Raw genomic sequence first — 20821 nt, forward strand, 5'->3', positions numbered from 1 at the left:
CAAATCCAAAGTCCAACTATGTACAAAGTATTCAGGGTCCATCATCCCAAGAGAAGAAATGAAACCTACCAAAAAACCTATCTAAAATGGAACTATATACAAAAGGTGGAGCAGTGTCCGTCGACTCCAAATAAAAATAAACTATAAAGGAAACCTATCACTAAATAACTATATACAATGGCGGCGGGCCAGTCCAGCGGCTCACTTAGTGGTGTTCCGGGCCAGGGCATCATCGAACTCCTCGTCTATGTCCCGGAGGCGGTCCTGTTCCATTGCCCCGAGGGTCCGCAGGGACGCCGACATGTTCACCTCCAACTCCCTGCGGATTGCCTCGAGGCACTCGGCCCGCCTCAGGGCCCTCCGAATAGAGTTCTCCACCCTGACCATCGTGAGCCGCGCCTCTTCCGCCCGCTGCCGCTCCGCATCTATGGTGTGGCCCAACCGCTGCCACACGGAAGACACTTCCCGTCCAGGGTCCTCCTGCCCTCTGGCCGATGCCTGCCCCTCCGATGTTGAAGGCCCCGAGCTATCGTGGCTCCCACCTACAGCCTCCTGCTGCTGCAGCTGCTGCTGTCCATGTGCCCTGTCCGATGGTGCCTGCACATCCTCCTCCAGCTGGGGTGCAGTCATTGATGTGGCCACCCCTGCTGGACGTCCGACTCCCGACTGTGGCAGGGATCTGTTGTCCACCAGCCTGGCCGCACGGTCGGAGGCAGCTCCACAGGGCACCCAGGTGACACATGGGTGGGAAGATGGCATGGAGGACGACTGGGGCATAGGGGGTTCTGTGGAGAAGGGGGTCGGAACATGGTCCAGGAAACGGAGGAATCCAGCCCTGGTGAGCTGTCCCAGTGGGTCAACGCGGTCAACGAGCCATGCGAGAAGACGTGCAGACTCATCATGAAAAGACTGTAGGTCAGCTCGCATGGCCCGTTGACGCAACGCCACCCCACCCTGGACAGGCTCAACCTGGTGCAGGATAGCCACATCCGCAGGGAGAGGAAGGCCAGGTGTTGTAAGCCAATCCTCTCCCTGAGAACGGGTCTGGAGGTAGGCATCCCCGCTGGTGCAAGATGATGCAGTGACAGGAGCAGGGACAGGATTGCACACAGGCACCTCCGCGGCGGCCTGTGCTGCCTCCTGTCCCTGATCCTGCACTGCACCACTAGCACCAGTGGAATCCCCACCTCCAGACCCCGCCACTGTCGCTTGCACGGCCTCCTCCTCCACCAAACCCCCCACCAACCTGGTTGACTCCGTGCCATCTTCCTCCGTTGGGCCCTGTGGGGTCCCAGCTGCCCCTTCTGCTGCCGAGGAGTCCAACTCCAACCTCCGCCTCTTGGACCTCCCCATGGCAGCTGCGGCCTGGGACACGGCACCGGACTCCTCACTCCCCGACGAGATCACAACCTGGGAGGGGATCCGGGCCTTGCGTCTCCGGCTGGTGGTGCGACCCCTGCCGCTGTGCTCCATAGCACCTTCTCCGCCCTCTTCATCAGTTGACGCTGCAGACAGGGAGAAAGAAAACACAGGCATCAGGGCACTGTAAAATGGACTCATACACACATGACAGTTACACATGAGTGGCATTGGTAAACCTCAGACATGGCATCACAATCCCCAACACACATGTCATTTCTACTTGCACACATGAGCCATACCACAGCCATATTGCAACAGCCAGCACCATCCATTCACATACAACAGCATGAGCAGCCAAAGGTCATCCACACATCACATGCAACATAGGGAGTACACTACACATGCACACACAACACCAAACTTGCTTCATGTGTACACCTCCGCCAACTGTCGCAGTGTTTTGATCGACATCCATGTCACACCTGACAATCATTCCTCCACATCCTGTGCCATGCAAGCCCACACACACAAGCACCATCCATGTGTCACACATGAGACCCCTCGCATGTGTCACCCTCACGGCCCTGTACACCCCCCCTCCTTGGCCACATAAAAATACATGTTCAACCTGCACACTCCTGGCACACCACCACACGCACATCTTACAATCAGTATGCATGTACACTTACCGCTCGACTCCAGACGGATCTGCTTCTCAAGGACCTGGATGTGGAGCGCTGGGGATATGCGTTCCAGGACCCTCATCTGATCTTCCGACAAGTGGACCCGGCGCCCCTTAGCATCCGCTGCCTTCAGGAGGCGCCGGGCCATGTAGAGGGTCCTGGACCTGAAGTCCTCCCAGCGCTTCCTGACACGTTCGTAGTCGCGGACTGCCACCTCCTCCGCGTTGATGGCAGTCACGATGTCCATCCAGATCCGAGTCCGTCCTTCCTTGTCGGCGCACAACCTTCCGAAGAGGGCATCGTCTGCATGTAATTCGAGGAAAGGCCCTTAGCGCGTAAACGCGTCAGCACACTGTACATTCATTGGCCCAAAGGCCACCAGAGTATGCGCGTCTATGAAGTCACGTGCACGTTGAATAGGGCACACGTTGGAAATGTTGCGTGTTAAAAAAATGAAAGACACGTCCGAGTGTCAAAGCGTGTAATTGGTGGAAATGGCCTTAGCGCGTACACGCGGAAGTGACAAAGCGTGTAATTGGTGGAAATGGCCCTACACGCAGAAGTGACAAAGCGTGTAATTGGTGGAAATGGCCTTAGCGCGTACACGCGGAAGTGACAAAGCGTGTAATTGGTGGAAATGGCCCTACACGCAGAAGTGACAAAGCGTGTAATTGGTGGAAATGGTCTTAGCGGTACACGCGGAAGTGACAAAGCGTGTAATTGGTGGAAATGGCCCTACACGCAGAAGTGACAAAGCGTGTAATTGGTGGAAATGGCCCTAGCGCGTACACGCCGCGTAAGTCACGCTGGACGTGTGGGCCTGCATAAAAGGTACGTGTAGAACACCATTTCCTTGTAGGTGCTTTTCGTGGAGAGCGAGTGGGTGAAATCTGTACTTCTTGTCGTTTCACACGCGATTTACTTAACAGCGTTTCAAGTTCGTACTCCCTGTTACCTCTGAAAGCTTTTTCTCTTTTTTCTCTTTTTCTGGTTTTCCTGGGCCTGTTCCCTCAAACAGCGTTCCCTTCTACTGTTGTCCTGTCTCCTCAGACAATGTACAATTCTTCTTTTGGCGGGGGTGTTGCCAACGTGCACACGCGCTTCATTTTCACACTCTTTTTCCTGGCAGACGGTGAGTCACGCACGTATCTAACATCTGTGCTTGCCCCATGTGTAGCCTACCCCTTCAGAGGTCATTCTAGGCTGCGTGTGACACGCATACGTTCATTCTTGTGTTACTGGGTGCCACAGCGTAGTGCAGGTTTTTTTTTCCGCACACGTGGTCTGGGAGGGGTGGCGTGCACGTCATCTCCCTTTTTTGGGCTTCCTGTGCGTTGCGTGACCCATCATCTTTCCCCAGGGGTCACATTCAGGCTTGCTAGAGCACTAGGGTACAATTACCATCTGGTACCCAACCCCTTTCACCCCCAATTGCCCAGGATAATAGTTTACAGCCACTCCCATACGCACATTAACATCAGTGCCATGGTTGGGAGGGGAGGAATCCGTAAGGGTGGCAAAGGTGGACGAGCCACAAGTGGTAGCCGTGGTGGATCCGGTAGGGGACGTGGTCGTTACTTGCAGGGTGACCCTGTCCCCCCATGTGTGGAGGACCAGTCAAGGGCACCCATAATCCCCCCCCCTGGTTGAAGCTGATGTGGCTGACACCATCCATGCTCAGCCCTTGTTGGACCAGCCCATTGTGGCACCAGACCTGGCTGACTCCATGGCTGACTTCCAGGTCAGCAGGCCTATGACACGTGCACCGGTGCACGTTGATGTCATCAGGCCACGTGGATCAGGGGCAGCAAGGTCATCTGCTGCCCCAAGTAGGCAGGGTGGAGAGGCTGCAGGGGCAGCTGCGGCTCCATCCACCCCAGCTCTCACACACCCAGCCAGGACAGTGTCGGTCCTAGTCCATCCTGCTTTACATTCCCCCTGACACCATTACACTTGAGCCAATGCCTGCACCTACTCCCATGCTGAGTGTGCAATCCCACACTCCTGATACAGAGTCCACCAGGGCTCCTGCCCCTAGTGTCCAGAGCGGCGTAGGACACTCAGGATCACCACCACCTTCCAAGCGGAAGAGGAAGAGTGCTCGTCCGGCACAGGCTGATGCCCCAGACACGGCTACACAGTCCGGTCCGTGGAGGAAGCCCAGCTTCACGGATGCCGAACTGAATGCACTTGTCGAGTATGTGTCCGCACATGATAACGAGATGGTCATTGTTGCAGGATCCAAGACCACACCTGCACAACGCCAGGCACACTGGCAGACCGTTGCGGACATCGTAAGTGCCCTTGGAATCGTGAGGCGCACAGCCAATGATTGCTATAAGCGCTGGAATGACCTAAAGCGCAGGGCAAAGAATAAGCTGGCCTCAAGTCATGCCGCAACTCTAGTGACTGGAGGTGGGTCTCCAGTAGAAGACATGGAACTCACTCCACATGAGTCAGTCGCTGGGACCTACGTCACGGAGGAACAGATCCAAGGCGTGGGAGATCTGCCTGATTATGAGGCATTGTCCGGTGAGTGCACATGCATGTGTGTGTCATCCATGTGTATGGTGTGTGTGTGAGGGCTTCTGTTTGTGTGCCAGGTGAGGGTGTGTACGCCTGAGTCGTTTGGGTCACCCATGTGCTTCATGCAATACATTCTGCGCAGCAGCATTTGGCCATAGCACTATCCCTTCTGCCAACAGTAGACATATAGCCCAACAGCACGCCAGTTGCCCTTGAAGTGTCACCTTGCAACAACATTGTTGCTTATTTTTCTCTGTTCATTCAGGCAGATTGTTTGCATTCCACCACTTTTACTAGGCATTTCTCAGTCCTCTAGTCACATGTCTGACATGGCTATGGTAAAGTGGAGTGACTTTGTTACCTGGATATCATTTGTTTAGACATGTCCCTGTGCAATCGGACCATTTTGGACTGGCAGCTCCAGGTGAAAAATCAGACCTGTTTGAATTAGAAAAGCTATTACATGAGGGAACTGGACTGAATGAATAAGTGCTGCCCTCCTCTCCATCTTCACTCAATAGCAATGGTACATGCCATCTGTGTGATGGCATGTGTATTTCACCTGGCAATCACAGGCCAATGTGTGATGCCACTGCTAGGCAGCATGCAGCAAATGTGTTCATCTTCCATCTTGGTGTCATCAATGTGTGCCATTTGCCTCCCCTTCATACGCAGTGAAGGTGCATGCATGGGAGGGTTTTAGTCATGTGGGACATGTGTCAATCAAGTACTGGTTCTGTTGCTTCTTAGCCCTCATTGTGTGCCATGGTGCTAATGCCTGTTTCCATATGTTGGCTTTTATGTCTTTGCAGGGGAAGACGCACCTGATACTGCTGGGGTTGTGGAGATGGTGCAGACCCAGGAGGGGTCCGAGGGCCGACCGACCACCAGTGAGGGACGTGGTGTGGTGGTGGGTGAGAACCCACAACTGCTGCAGGTCGTGCTCTCAAGGGGTGTCTCTGGCTGCACCTCCCCCGAGCTGTACTCAGGTGTTGATTCGGATGATGAGACCTACGTGCCGTCGCAGGTGAGTGTTCCTGGGAGGGATTCTGTTCTGTCCCACCCACCTGCACCAGGGTCAGAACCCTCAATGGGGATGTCAGTGTTGGCAGCTACGCCTTTGGTGGTTACGGATGCAGGGTCACACTCCGCGACATCTGATCCTGTTCCTGGGCCAGCAGATCAGAGGGGGAATGCAGTCCTGCAGCCTCAGGCAGTGCCGGCACAGCAAGGCGCAGTTCGCCTTGCCCCAGACAGGTATGGTGCCCGCCGACGTGGTGGCCGTACGCCACCTGGCAATACCGCATGGGAGCAATCCATTTACGGTATGGCAACCCAACAGGCAGCATCATCAGAGATGATGGCTCAGGCCATGGATAGGGTGGCCACTTCCATTGTCCCCCCCGAAAGGCTGATGGAGCGACTACAGCAGGCAACCGACTCCATCTGCCAGTCACACAGGGAGGACATGTTGGCGTCCAACAGGGACAGGCTGGCAGCACTGGCGACTCTGCAGGAAGCCATCTCCATAGAGTCCCAGGGCCATAGGGAAGCCCTGAGGCTGGAACTCCTTCACCTCAGGACGACTCTTGTTGAGCTTGAGGCTTCAACAAACCGAAGGACAGAACTGCAGCTGGAGCGTCTCACCCGTATGCTCTCAGCTGAGATGCAGGCAACTAGGGCGGAGGTCCGGGCATCCCGTGAGTTGTTGCATGGGGACCTCCGCACACTCATCCTCCAGAACGAGACCTACCACACCCGCATGCTTGCAGCTATGGAGGAACAGACTAGGGCCTTGTGTGGGCTGCCTCCTATGGTGCAACCACCTCCGGATGCAGCTGCACAGGGTGATAATAGCGACAGCAGTGATACTCCCACAATAGGGTAGCCATGTGGGCCATGAGCCCATGGAGGTGTTTTTTTTTTTGCAAGATCCACTTAGGTGGGTTTTGGTGTGCACCCTGTCCTCGGACCTCCTGGGTGGCCTCCCCAACCCCCCCGGGCCCATTAATGGCCATTTTTTTTTTTATTATTATTATTTTTTTTTGGGGACAATGTGTTGCCTTGTGTGGCTCCCGTGGGCATACGCTGCATTGTGGCTGGGCACATGCAGGCTTGTCATGTATTTGGTTCAGATGCTTGGGTTTATGTCACACACACCCCTCCTGCTTCCCGTTTCCATGGGCTTGCAAAGGGTGTGCCCAAGTGACATTGACGTACATGGTGACATTGGACTCCCACTACATGTGTGGGCAGTCTAGTCAATACTGTGTATACATTCCTAGTGCATATTGCTGTTGTGTTGTACACTGCATGTTGCGTTGATGTGTAACTCATCATCCGTGTCTACCTCCTAATTTGCAGGTCCTTTCCTCATGTCTACACAAGGCCCTCTACTTTGGAGATGGGGTCCATGTTGGCAGCAGTGCACCTACAACTCTACATGGCGGTAACACCATACAGTTCGAAGTGGTGTGAGTGCAGGCATTTCCAGGTGGTGAGACTACTAATTCCTTACATTCGTAATGTCATGTTAATGGTAGTTTTGAGGGTCAGTAGATGATAAGTGTTTTTGCTAAATACCTGCTCAAGTTTGTTGTTGGTCCTGCATTACTGTGAGCATTTCAGGTGTCGCGAGTTTCAATTAGGGACACTGTACATTGTGACACTTGTGTCATGTTGTGGGGATTACTTTGTTTACCTGCACATAGCATGGCACGGTGTGTCGTGTGGCGGTGCTGGGGATGGGTTGGGTGACATGGCACTGTCCTCATGTTGTATTTTGCAAGTGGGTATTCATTTTAGCTGCATGAATGTGTTTTTTCACAAAACTGCATTGGTGGTGTCTGTGTTGGTAGGGATGCACACATTGTAACACTTCCAGGTGAACAATCTCAGGCTGATATGGTTTTGACGGTTGATTCTCCAGACATTCAGGATCAGTGTCAGGTTGAGTCATCATTGATTGTCAGATGGTATGTGCCAGGGCAGTGTGCACTCCACAGGGGTCTGATTTCTATGTGAAGTAATTAGCCACTAGCTGTGTACGGGCTGAATCCCCCGTGCCCTTTCCCCTCCCATGTGCAACGGGCGTGCATGTGGTTGGGGATGTGGGGGCACCACCATGTCCACAGGCAGGCCCCGGCGTGTTGCAACGTTGTGCAGAACACATGCTGCCACTATGATCCTGCACACTACTGGGGGAGCGTATAACAGCTGCCCGCCAGAACGGTCCAGGGAGCGAAAGCGTGATTTAAGCACTCCGAATGTGCGCTCCACTATGCCCCGGGTTGCAATGTGGGCTGTGTTATATCTTACCTCGGGTGGCGTGGTGGGGTTCCGAATTGGCGTCATCATGTGGGGGCTGAGAGGGTAGGCACTGTCCCCTGTGGAGGTGGTGATTGGTATCATTGGTGGGGTTGTGACCTTGCTCAGTATCTGACATGCATGCATGTGCAGTGGCATTCATACTCACCAAGCAGCCATGTATCACCATGCCGCCCAGCTTCTAGGTCCCGGCTTAGGGTGGACATTCAGTAAATGAAGCTGTCGTGGGTGGACCCGGGATAGTTGGCATATACTGAGGTGATGATTCCCTTGGCATTACATACTACCTGCACGTTGATGGAATGCCAGTGCTTGCGGTTCCTATAGATGTGCTCAGATGCCCTGGGGGGACGTAGAGCCACATGGGTGCAGTCGATGGCACCTAGCACTTTGGGGAATCGTGCCACACCGTAAAAATCCAGGGCGGCAGCATGCCTTTCTGCATGTGTTCTGGGCAGGTATATGTGCCTGCGGACTGATGGGCGTGCAGTGATGATGTTCAAGACCTGGTGTAGGCAGCATGACTGCGTGGCCTGTGACACCCCACCCACTATGGCACTTGTCCGCTGAAATGATCCAGTGGCTAAGAAGTGCAGTACATTGAGGACCTTCTCCAGGGGGCTGAGTGCTTGGGAGCACAGGGTGGGTGATGTGAGGTCATCCTCCCACTCACTCACCAGGTCCAGTATTATGTGTGGTGGAAACCTGTACCTCCCATACACCTGGTCATCAGGCATCCCGAAAAGGCTGGTTCTGGGTGTGAATATTCTGGCCCTGACTATCCTCCTCCTCCTCCTTTGGTAGCCCACGGCCACTGCTGCTAGGAACGGTATATTCATCCTGGCGTCTGAGCTTGTTTTTTTTTGCGCGCAAATTTATGCGTCGCGGGTCGAAGGTATGCCTGCTTCCTACTGGCGTACGTGTTTCTTTGCGCGTGTTGTAGGCGAGCGTGTGAAACTTCCCGCGCACCCCTGAAATCCAGTACCCAGGCCAATAGCGTGTGGAAATTCCTGCGCACCCGGAATACACGTGCGCTGATGTACTCGCGTGTGAAACTTACCGCGCACCCCTGAAATCCAGTACCCAGGCCAATAGCGTGTGGAAATTCCCGCGCACCCCGGAATACACGTGCGCTGATGTACTCGCGTGTGTAAGTGCCCGCGCACCCCTGAAATGCACGTACATAGGCCAATCGCGTGTACGCGCACTTTTGTCCAATTACACGCGATGACACTCTGACGTGCAGTCTTTCCACGTGTGCTCCGTCATCACGTGCTATGAGGGAAACACCCGTGCGGGTCACGTCACAGACGCGCTTACGCGCTGAGGGCCTTTGGTCCAATAGAATCGCGTATGCGTGCTGACGCGCTTACGCGCTAAGGGCCTTTCCTCGAATTTCACGGTGGCGTGCAGGATTTTCACGTGCCAAATCACTCCGTATCAAGCTGGCCACGCGAAAACACACGGAAGACCACGCTCCTGCCCAGAAGGCCGAATTACTGCCCCCCAGTGCCCCGAGCAGCCTCCCACGTGCCATCTGCTGCTGCTGCCTGCCTGCCTGCCTGCTGCCACCGTGCCCTGCCATTTGGTGCCTGCACATCAGCCATCTGCAGGGGTCCAGTTGCTGTGTCCACCCCTGCTGGAACTGAAGACTCCCGACTGGGATAACATCGCTCCACAGCCCAGCCCCAGGACCCAGTTGCCCATCCACTCCTGCCTCTGGGGTTGCCATGTCGGGCACTTCCACATCTGGCACCAGTGGCAACCGCAGGCCAGAGGGGCAGAGGGGCACCAGCTTCACTGCCACCGAAGTTGGTGTCCTGGTGGAGCATGTCCTGGGGCAGTATGATGCCCTCTTTGGATCGTCCCGCGCCAGCAAGGAAGGACGGGAGAGGATCTGGGCCGACTGTGTGGTTGCCATCAACGCGGAGGGGGTGGCAACCCGCGACGTCCAGAAGATCAAGAAGCGCTGGGAGGACTTGAGGTCCAGGACCCTCGTGAAGGCCCAGCGCCTCGTGGAGGGGGGCCGGGGCCGCATGAGTTCCATCCAGAAGAGGGTCCTGGAACGCGTATGCCCAGCGCTCCACGCCCAGATCCTTGAGAGGGAGACCCGTCTGGAATTGAGCGGTAAGTGGCCAAGCATTGCTGTGTGAGACAGGGCATGCTGCGGTGTGCTGGTTGTCTGATACTTGCCTGTATGTGTGACATAGGCCATGTATGCATGTATGTGTGCAGGGACATCATGGTAATGCATGTGCGACCAGTGATGTGTGAACCACATGCTTGTTGCATGTGTTTAAATGCGACATGGGGAGCCCTATGCAGATTTTACACATGAGAGCATGCCAGTCTCTGTTCCTGGACATGGGTGGGGGTGAGGGATGGGTGCAGATGCCAGGTACATATATGGTAGCCATGTCTGTGTGCCTGACCTGCGTGTCTGTGACTTGTGAATGCCATGGATGCATGACACATGTGTGTGACAATGCACAGATTCACTGATGCAGCCTAGTTATCCTTGTATCCGCTGTGTTTGGGGTGTATGAGGCCAGATGGATGTGACTGAGGTGTAGTGTGTGCATGTGATAGGCATGACCCATGATGCATGTGAGTTCCATATCATTGTATGTTTCAAGAGTCCATTGGACATGTATGGAAATGTCCATGGCATGCACCATGCCTGTTACTGTGTGTGTTTTGCCTGGACTGGCCCATGTGTTGTGGATGGACATGATGGAAGTGTACTTTGACAGTGGTACTCATCTGCTATTGCTTCCTGTCTAGGGGACCATTGAACAGTACTCTGATGCTTGTGTTCTATGTCTCCCTCTACGCAGCGGCTAGTGAAGAAGAGGGCGGAGACGGCGCTGTGGAGCAAGGCGGCGGGGATGCCCCCACGGCTGCAGCGGAAGGGGTGGATGAGCCCCCACAGGGGCCTGCTACGGCGGAAGAAGGTGAGGAGCCATCCAGGTTGGTGGTTTCCACAGAGGAGGAGGAGGCTGCCACTGAGGCACACATGGGGCCTGGTGGGGGCATCCCTGCTGGTGCAAGTGGTGCAGTCCAGGGGCAGGGGCAGGAGGCAGCACAGGTCACCGTGGAGGGGCCTGTGCATGTCGCTGTCCCTGACCCTGTGAGTGCACCACCATGCACCAGCAGGGATGCCCCGTCCCAGGCCCGTCCGCAGGTAGAGGGGATGTCCATGTCACCTGACTCCCCTCCACCTGCGGACGAGGGGACCCGTGGCCAGATGGAGAAGGTCCTGATTGGGGTTGCGATGCGCGCGGGTGCAATTCGTGATGACGTGCGTGCTTCCCGGGAGGAGCACGCACGTCATCACGAAGAGCACCGTGCCGACGTGGCCCAATTGGGATCTTCCATGTTCGGGGGTTTCCTGCATGTGTCGGCCAATCTGGCGGCCCTCTCCTCCTCTGTGGAGGCTATACGCCGGTCGTTCTCCTTGCCGTCTTCCGGCTCAGATGCCACCAGGGCCCCCTGTGGACCTGCCCTGACCAATGCAGCCAGCTCGGTGGGATCCCATCCCTGCCACAGTCGGGAGTCGGAGGTCCAGCAGGGGTGGACACCACAGCAACTGTACCCCAGCAGATGGAGGATGTGCCGGCATCATCAGGCAGGGCACGTGCACGATGGCGTCGGTGGATTCCATCAGCCTGGATGCCGTTGTGCTGGCAGAGGCAGTTGCGTAGGAGGCAGCAGCAGAGTCAACGTGGGAGGCATCATGGCTCAGGGCCATCAACATCGGAGGGGCAGGCATCGGCCGGAGGGCAGGAGGACCCAGGACAGGAAGTGTCTTCCGTGTGGCTGCGGTTGGGCCAGCAGATAGGTGCGGAGCGGCGGCGGGCGGAAGAGGCGCGGCTCACGATGGTCAGGGCGGAGAACTCCATGCGGAGGGCCCTGAGGCGGCCCGAGTGCCTCGAGGCAATCCGCAGAGGGTTGGAGGAGCAGATGGCGTCGTCCCTGCGGACCCTCGGGGCCATGGAACAGGACCGCCTCCGGGACATAGACGAGGAGTTTGATGATGCCCTGGCCCGGAACACCAAGGAGTGAGCCGCTGGACTTGCCCGCCGCCTTTGTATATAGTTCTTTAGTTTTAGGTTTCCTTTGTTTCTTCTTATGATTTGGAGTCGACGGACACTGCTCCACTTTTTGTATATAGTTGCATTTTAGTTAGGGTTTTTTGTAGGTTTCCTTTGTTCAGTTGGGCTCATGGACCCTTGGATGTTTTGTACATAGTTCTTCATTGGATTGTTTGATTTTTTTTATTCTTTATTTATTCACCATGGAGCAATGGTCTTTGCATTTATTTTTCTCTCTCTGATTGATTTTATTTTTAATGTGACTTTGGACAACATTTTTTTGGATTTGGATTTGTATTTTTTATTTTTTTGGACGGACATGCAGCTTATCTTTTTTTCATTGCCATTGTAGTTTGTTTCATTTCATTTGCATTCAATTTATTTTAATACAAATTTTTGTTTTCATACTTCACTGTGTGGTATCACCTCATTGGTTTCATGCATGTCATGTTGCGTGTTTTCCCATTCAATTGCAACCATTGTGTGTGACGGACATGGGTTCATTTGCTTTATGAACATTGGGGGTGTAACATGTAATTTCCATTTCCATGTGGGTGAATGGGTTACTTGGTAGGGCCTTTTGGCTGTGGAGGCTGACCATAACGCACATGATTGGGGATTGTGAGGACCTGGGTGCAGGGGGACATGAGTGGGGGCCTGGTGGAGGGTGCCCCTGGATGCTGGGGGGTGGAGGTGCAGGTGGACATGAGTGGGGGCCTGGTGGAGGGTGCCCCTGCACTGCTGGGGGGGTGGGGGTGGTGGGAGACATGAGTGGGTGCCTGGCGGGGGCTGCCCATGGTGGCTGGGGGTGGGGGGGTGGTAGACACGGGTGGGAGCCTGGTGGAGGGTGCCCCTGCACTGCTGGGGGGTGGGGGTGGTGGGAGACATGAGTTGGACATGAGTGGGGCCCTGGTGGTGCTGCCCCTGCACTGCTGGGGGGTGGGGGTGCAGGGGGACATGAGTGGGTGCCTGGTGGAGGGTGCCCCTGGATGCTGGGGGTTGGGGGTGGTGGGAGACATGAGTGGGGGCCTGGTGGAGGGTGCCCCTGGATGCTGGGGGGTGGGGGTGGTGGGAGACATGAGTGGGGGCCTGGTGGAGGGTGCCCCTGCACTGCTGGGGAGTGGGGGTGGTGGGAGACATGAGTGGGGGCCTGGTGGAGGCTGCCCCTGGTGACTGGGGGGTGGGGGTGGTGGGAGACATGTGTGGGGGCCTGGTGGAGGGTGCCCCTGCACTGCTGGGGGCTGGGGGTGCAGGGGGACATGGTTGGACATGAGTGGGGCCCTGGTGGTGCTGCCCCTGCACTGCTGGGGGGTGGGGGTGCAGGGGGACATGAGTGGGGGCCTGGTGGAGGGTGCCCCTGCACTGCTGGGGGGTGGGGGTGGTGGGAGACATGAGTTGGACATGAGTGGGGGCCTGGTGGAGGGTGCCCCTGGATGCTGGAGGGTGGGGGTGGTGAGAAACATGAGTGGGGGCCTGGTGGAGGCTGCCCCTGCACTGCTGGGGGGTGGGGGTGGTGGGAGACATGAGTGGGGGCCTGGTGGAGGCTGCCCCTGGTGGCTGGGGGGTGGGGGTGGTGGGAGACATGAGTGGGGGCCTGGTGGAGGGTGCCCCTGCACTGCTGGGGGGTGCGGGTGCAGGGGGACATGAGTGGGGCCTGGTGGAGGTACCCCTGAATGCTGGGGGGTGGGGGTGGTGGGAGACATGAGTGGGGGCCTGGTGGAGGCTGCCCCTGGTGGCTGGGGGGTGGGGGTGGTGGGAGACATGAGTGGGGGCCTGGTGGAGGGTGCCCCTGCATTGCTGGGGGGTGGGGGTGGTGGGAGACATGAGTTGGACATGAGTGGGGCCCTGGTGGTGCTGCCCCTGCACTGCTGGGGGTGGGGGTGCAGGGGGACATGAGTGGGTGCCTGGTGGAGGGTGCCCCTGGATGCTGGAGGGTGGGGGTGGTGGGAGACATGAGTGGGGGCCTGGTGGAGGGTGCTCCTGGATGCTGGGGGGTGGGGGTGGTGGGAGACATGAGTGGGGGCCTGGTGGAGGGTGCCCCTGGATGCTGGGGGGTGGGGGTGGTGGGAGACATGAGTGGGGGCCTGGTGGAGGCGGCCCCTGGTGGCGGGGGGGTGGGGGTGGTGGGAGACATGAGTGGGGGCCTGGTGGAGGGTGCCCCTGCACTGCTGGGGGGTGGGGTGCAGGGGGACATGAGTTGGACATGAGTGGGGCCCTGGTGGTGCTGCCCCTGCACTGCTGGGGGGTGGGGGTGCAGGGGGACATGAGTGGGGGCCTGGTGGAGGGTGCCCCTGCACTGCTGGGGGGTGGGGGTGGTGGGAGACATGAGTTGGACATGAGTGGGGGCCTGGTGGAGGGTGCCCCTGGATGCTGGGGGGTGGGGGTGCAGGGGGACATGAGTGGGGGCCTGGTGGAGGGTGTCCCTGGATGTTGGGGGGTGGGGGTGATGGGAGACATGGGTGGGAGCCTGGTGGAGGGAGCCCCACACTGCTGGGGGGGGGTGGGGGGGGTGGGAGACATGAGTGGTGGCCTGGCGGAGGCTGCCCATGGTGGCTGGGGGTGGGGGGGGTGGTAGACACGGGTGGGAGCCTGGTGGAGGGTGCCCCTGCACTGCTGGGGGGTGGGGGTGGTGGGAGACATGAGTTGGACATGAGTGGGGCCCTGGTGGTGCTGCCCCTGCACTGCTGGGGGGTGGGGGTGCAGGGGGACATGAGTGGGTGCCTGGTGGAGGGTGCCCCTGGATGCTGGGGGTTGGGGGTGGTGGGAGACATGAGTGGGGGCCTGGTGGAGGGTGCCCCTGGATGCTGGGGGGTGGGGGTGGTGGGAGACATGAGTGGGGGCCTGGTGGAGGGTGCCCCTGCACTGCTGGGGAGTGGGGGTGGTGGGAGACATGAGTGGGGGCCTGGTGGAGGCTGCCCCTGGTGACTGGGGGGTGGGGGTGGTGGGAGACATGTGTGGGGGCCTGGTGGAGGGTGCCCCTGCACTGCTGGGGGTGCAGGGGGACATGGTTGGACATGAGTGGGGCCCTGGTGGTGCTGCCCCTGCACTGCTGGGGGGTGGGGGTGCAGGGGGACATGAGTGGGGGCCTGGTGGAGGGTGCCCCTGCACTGCTGGGGGGTGGGGGTGGTGGGAGACATGAGTTGGACATGAGTGGGGGCCTGGTGGAGGGTGCCCCTGGATGCTGGGGGGTGGGGGTGGTGAGAAACATGAGTGGGGGCCTGGTGGAGGCTGCCCCTGCACTGCTGGGGGGTGGGGGTGGTGGGAGACATGAGTGGGGGCCTGGTGGAGGCTGCCCCTGGTGGCTGGGGGGTGGGGGTGGTGGGAGACATGAGTGGGGGCCTGGTGGAGGGTGCCCCTGCACTGCTGGGGGGTACGGGTGCAGGGGGACATGAGTGGGGCCTGGTGGAGGTACCCCTGAATGCTGGGGGGTGGGGGTGGTGGGAGACATGAGTGGGGGCCTGGTGGAGGCTGCCCCTGGTGGCTGGGGGGTGGGGGTGGTGGGAGACATGAGTGGGGGCCTGGTGGAGGGTGCCCCTGCATTGCTTGGGGGTGGGGGTGGTGGGAGACATGAGTTGGACATGAGTGGGGCCCTGGTGGTGCTGCCCCTGCACTGCTGGGGGGTGGGGGTGCAGGGGGACATGAGTGGGTGCCTGGTGGAGGGTGCCCCTGGATGCTGGAGGGTGGGGGTGGTGGGAGACATGAGTGGGGGCCTGGTGGAGGGTGCCCCTGGATGCTGGGGGGTGGGGGTGGTGGGAGACATGAGTGGGGGCCTGGTGGAGGGTGCCCCTGGATGCTCGGGGGTGGGGGTGGTGGGAGACATGAGTGGGGGCCTGGTGGAGGCTGCCCCTGGTGGCGGGGGGGTGGGGGTGGTGGGAGACATGAGTGGGGGCCTGGTGGAGGGTGCCCCTGCACTGCTGGGGGGTGGGGTGCAGGGGGACATAGGTGGACATGAGTGGGGCCCTGGTGGTGCTGCCCCTGCACTGCTGGGGGGTGGGGGTGCAGGGGGACATGAGTGGGGGCCTGGTGGAGGGTGCCCCTGCACTGCTGGGGGGTGGGGGTGGTGGGAGACATGAGTTGGACATGAGTGGGGGCATGGTGGAGGGTGCCCCTGGATGCTGGGGGGTGGGGGTGCAGGGGGACATGAGTGGGGGCCTGGTGGAGGGTGCCCCTGGATGCTGGGGGGTGGGGGTGATGGGAGACATGGGTGGGAGCCTGGTGGAGGGAGCCCCACACTGCTGGGGGGGTGGGGGTGGGTGGGAGACATGAGTGGTGGCCTGGCGGAGGCTGCCCATGGTGAGTGGGGGGTGGGGGTGGTGGGAGACATGGGTGGGGGCCTGGTGGAGGGTGCCCCTGCACTGCTGGGGGGTGGGGGTGGTGGGACACACGAGTGGGGGCCTGGTGGAGGGTGCCCCTGGATGCTGGGGGGTGGGGGTGGTGGGAGACATGAGTGGGGGCCTGGTGGAGGGTGCCCCTGGATGCTGGGGGGTGGGGGTGCAGGGGGACATGAGTGGGGGCCTGGTGGAGGGTGCCCCTGGATGCTGGGGGGTGGGGGTGGTGGGAGACATGGGTGGGAGCCTGGTGGAGGGAGCCCCACACTGCTGGGGGGGTGGGGGTGGGTGGGAGACATGAGTGGGGGCCTGGCGGAGGCTGCCCATGGTGGGTGGGGGTGGTGGGAGACATGAGTCGGGCCCTGGTGGAGGCTGCCCCTGCACTGCTGGGGGGTGGGGGTGGTGGGAGACATGAGTGGGGGCCTGGTGGAGGCTGCCCCTGGTGGCTGGGAGGTGGGGGTTGTGGGGGACATGAGTGGGGGCCTGGTGGAGGGTGCCCCTGCACTGCTGGGGGGTGGGGGTGCAGGGGGACATGAGTGGGGGCCTGGTGGAGGGTGCCCCTGGATGCTGGGGGGTGGGGTTGGTGGGAGACATGAGTGGGGGCCTGGTGGAGGTTGCCCCTGGTGGCTGGGGGGTGGGGGTGGTGGGAGACATGAGTGGGGGCCTGGTGGAGGGTGCCCCTGCACTGCTGGGGGTGGGGGTTGTGGTAGACATGAGTGGGGGCCTGGTGGAGGCTGCCCCTGGTGGCTGGGGGGTGGGGGTGGTGGGAGACATGAGTGGGGGCCTGGTGGAGGGTGCCCCTGCACTGCTGGGGGGTGGTGGGAGACATGAGTTGGACATGAGTGGGGGCCTGGTGGAGGGTGCCCCTGGATGCTGGGGGGTGGGGGTGCACGGGGACATGAGTGGGGGCCTGGTGGAGGGTGCCCCTGCACTGCTGGGGGGTGGGGGTGGTGGGAGACATGAGTGGGTGCCTGGCGGGGGCTGCCCATGGTGGCTGGGGGGTGGGGGTGGTAGACACGGGTGGGAGCCTGGTGGAGGGTGCCCCTGCACTGCTGGGGGTGGGGGTGGGTGGGTGACATGAGTGGGGGCCTGGTGGAGGGTGGCCCTGCACTGCTGGGGGGTGGGGGTGGTGGGAGACATGAGTTGGACATGAGTGGGGGCCTGGTGGAGGTTGCCCCTGGATGCTGGGGGGTGGGGGTGCAGGGGGACATGAGTGGGGGCCTGGTGGAGGGTGCCCCTGGATGCTGGGGGGTGGGGGTGGTGGGAGACATGAGTGGGGGCCTGGTGGAGGGTGCCCCTGGATGCTGGGGGGTGGGGGTGCAGGAGGACATGAGTGGGGGCCTGGCGGAGGGTGCCCCTGCACTGCTTGGGGGTGGGGGTGGTGGGAGACATGAGTGGGGGCCTGGTGGAGGCTGCCCCTGGATGCTCGGGGTGGGGGTGGTGGGAGACATGAGTGGCGGCCTGGTGGAGGCTGCCCCTGGTGGCCGGGGGGTGGGGGTGGTGGGAGACATGAGTGGGGGCCTGGTGGAGGGTGCCCCTGCACTGCTGGGGGGTGGGGGTGGAGGGGGACATGAGTGGGGGCCTGGTGGAGGGTGCCCCTACACTGCAGGGGGGTGGGGGTGGTGGGAGACATGAGTTGGACATGAGTGGGGGCCTGGTGGAGGGTGCCCCTGGATGCTGGGGGGGGTGGGGGTGGTGGATGACATGTGTGGGGGCCTGGTGGAGGGTGCCCCTGCACTGCTGGGGGTGGGGGTGGTGGGAGACATGAGTGGGGGCCTGGTGGAGGCTGCCCCTGGTGGCGGGGGGTGGGGGTGGTGGGAGACATGATTGGGGCCTGGTGGAGGGTGCCCCTGCACTGCTGGGGGTGGGGGTGCAGGGGGAAATGAGTTGGACATGAGTGGGGCCCTGGTGGTGCTGCCCCTGCACTGCTGGGGGGTGGGGGTGCAGGGGGACATGAGTGGGGGCCTGGTGGAGGGTGCCCCTGCACTGCTGGGGGGTGGGTGTGGTGGGAGACATGAGTTGGACATGAGTGGGGGCCTGGTGGAGGGTGCCCCTGGATACTGGGGGGTGGGGGTGCAGGGGGACATGAGTGGGGCCCTGGTGGTGCTGCCCCTGCACTGCTGGGGGGTGGGGGTGCAGGGGGACATGAGTGGGGGCCTGGTGGAGGGTGCCCCTGCACTGCTGGGGGGTGGTGGGAGACATGAGTTGGACATGAGTGGGGGCCTGGTGGAGGGTGCCCCTGGATGCTTGGGGGTGAGGGTGCAGGGGGACATGAGTGGGGGCCTGGTGGAGGGTGCCCCTGCACTGCTGGGGGGTGGGGGTGGTGGGAGACATGAGTGGGTGCCTGGCGGGGGCTGCCCATGGTGGCTGGGGGGTGGGGGGTGGTAGACACGGGTGGGAGCCTGGTGGAGGGTGCCCCTGCACTGCTGGGGGGTGGGGGTGCAGGGGGACATGAGTGGGGGCCTGGTGGAGGGAGCCCCTGCACTGCTGGGGGGTGGGGGTGGTGGGAGACATGAGTGGGACATGAGTGGGGCCCTGGTGGTGCTGCCCCTGCACTGCTGGGGGGTGGGGGTGCAGGGGGACATGAGTGGGTGCCTGGTGGAGGGTGCCCCTGGATGCTGGGGGTGGGGGTGGTGGGAGACATCAGTGGGGGCCTGGTGGAGGGTGCCCCTGGATGCTGGGGAGTGGGGGTGGTGGGAGACATGAGTGGGGGCCTGGTGGAGGGTGCCCCTGCACTGCTGGGGGTGGGGGTGGTGGGAGACATGAGTGGGGGCCTAGTGGAGGCTGCCCCTGGTGGCTGGGGGGTGGGGTGGTGGGAGACATGAGTGGGGGCCTGGTGGAGGGTGCCCCTGCACTGCTCGGGGGTGGGGGTGGTGGGAGACATGAGTTGGACATGAGTGGGGGCCTGGTGGAGAGTGCCCCTGGATGCTGGGGGGTGGGGGTGCAGGGGGACATGAGTGGGGGCCTGGTGGAGGGTGCTCCTGCACTGCTGGGGGGTGGGGGTGGTGGGAGACATGAGTGGGTGCCTGGCGGGGGCTGCCCATGGTGGCTGGGGGGTGGGAGGGGTGGTAGACACGGGTGGGAGCCTGGTGGAGGGTGCCCCTGCACTGCTGGGGGGTGGGGGTGGGTGGGAGACATGAGTAGGGGCCTGGTGGAGGGTGCCCCTGCACTGCTGGGGGGTGGGGGTGGTGGGAGACATGAGTGGGGGCCTGGTGGAGTCTGCCCCTGGATGCTGGGGGGTGGGGGTGGTGGGAGACATGAGTGGGGGCCTGGTGGAAGCTGCCCCTGGTGGCTGGGGGGTGGGGGTGGTGGGAGACATGAGTGGGGGCCTGGTGGAGGGTGCCCCTGCACTGCTGGGGGGTGGGTGTGAAGGGGGACATGAGTGGGGGCCTGGTGGAGGGTGCCCCTGCACTGCTGGGGGGTGGGGGTGGTGGGAGACATGAGTTGGACATGTGTGGGGGCCTGGTGGAGGGTGCCCCTGGATGCTGGGGGTTGGGTGTGCAGGGGGACATGAGTGGGGGCCTGGTGGAGGGTGCCCTTGCACTGCCGGGGGGTGGGGGTGGTGGGAGACATGAGTGGGTGCCTGGCGGGGGCTGGCCATGGTGGCTGGGGGTTGGGGGGGTGGTAGACACGGGTGGGAGCCTGGTGGAGGGTGCCCCTGCACTGCTGGGGGGTGGGGGTGGGTGGGAGACATGAGTGGGGGCCTGGTGGAGGGTGCCCCTGCACTGCTGGGGGGTGGGGGTGGTGGGAGACATGAGTTGGACATGAGAGGGGGCCTGGTGGAGGGTGCCCCTGGATGCTGGGGGGTGGGGGTGGTGGGAGACATGAGTGGGGGCCTGGTGGAGGGTGCCCCTGGATGCTGGGGGGTGGGGGTGCAGGGGGACATGAGTGGGGCCTGGTGGAGGGTGCCCCTGCACTACTGGGGGGTGGGGGTGGTGGGAGACATGAGTGAGGGCCTGGTGGAGGCTGCCCCTGGATGCTGGGCGGTGGGGGTGGTGGGAGACATGAGTGGGGGCCTGGTGGAGGGTGCCCCTGCACTGCTGGGGGGTGGGGGTGCAGGGGGACATGAGTGGGGCCTGGTGGAGGGTGCCCCTGCACTACTGGGGGGTGGGGGTGGTGGGAGACATGAGTGAGGGCCTGGTGGAGGCTGCCCCTGGTGGCTGGGGGGTGGGGGTGGTGGGAGACATGAGTGGGTTCCTGGTGGAGGGTGCCCCTGCACTGCTGGGGGGTGGGGGTGCAGGGGGACATGAGTGGGGGCCTGGTGGAGGGTGCCCCTGGATGCTGGGGGGTGGGGGTGGTGGGAGACATGAGTGGGGGCCTGGTGGAGGGTGCCCCTGGATGCTGGGGGGTGGGGTGGTGGGAGACATGAGTTGGACATGAGTGGGGGGCTGGTGGGGGCTGCCCATGGTGGATGGGGGGTGGGGGTGGTGGTAGACATGGGTGGGAGCCTGGTGGAGGGTGCCCCACACTGCTGGGGGGTGGGGGTAGTGGGAGACATGGG

The sequence above is a fragment of the Ambystoma mexicanum genome, chromosome 3p (genome assembly GCF_040938575.1).
Source record: "Ambystoma mexicanum isolate Mex_15411 chromosome 3p, UKY_AmexF1_1, whole genome shotgun sequence".
Lineage (NCBI taxonomy): Eukaryota > Metazoa > Chordata > Amphibia > Caudata > Ambystomatidae > Ambystoma > Ambystoma mexicanum.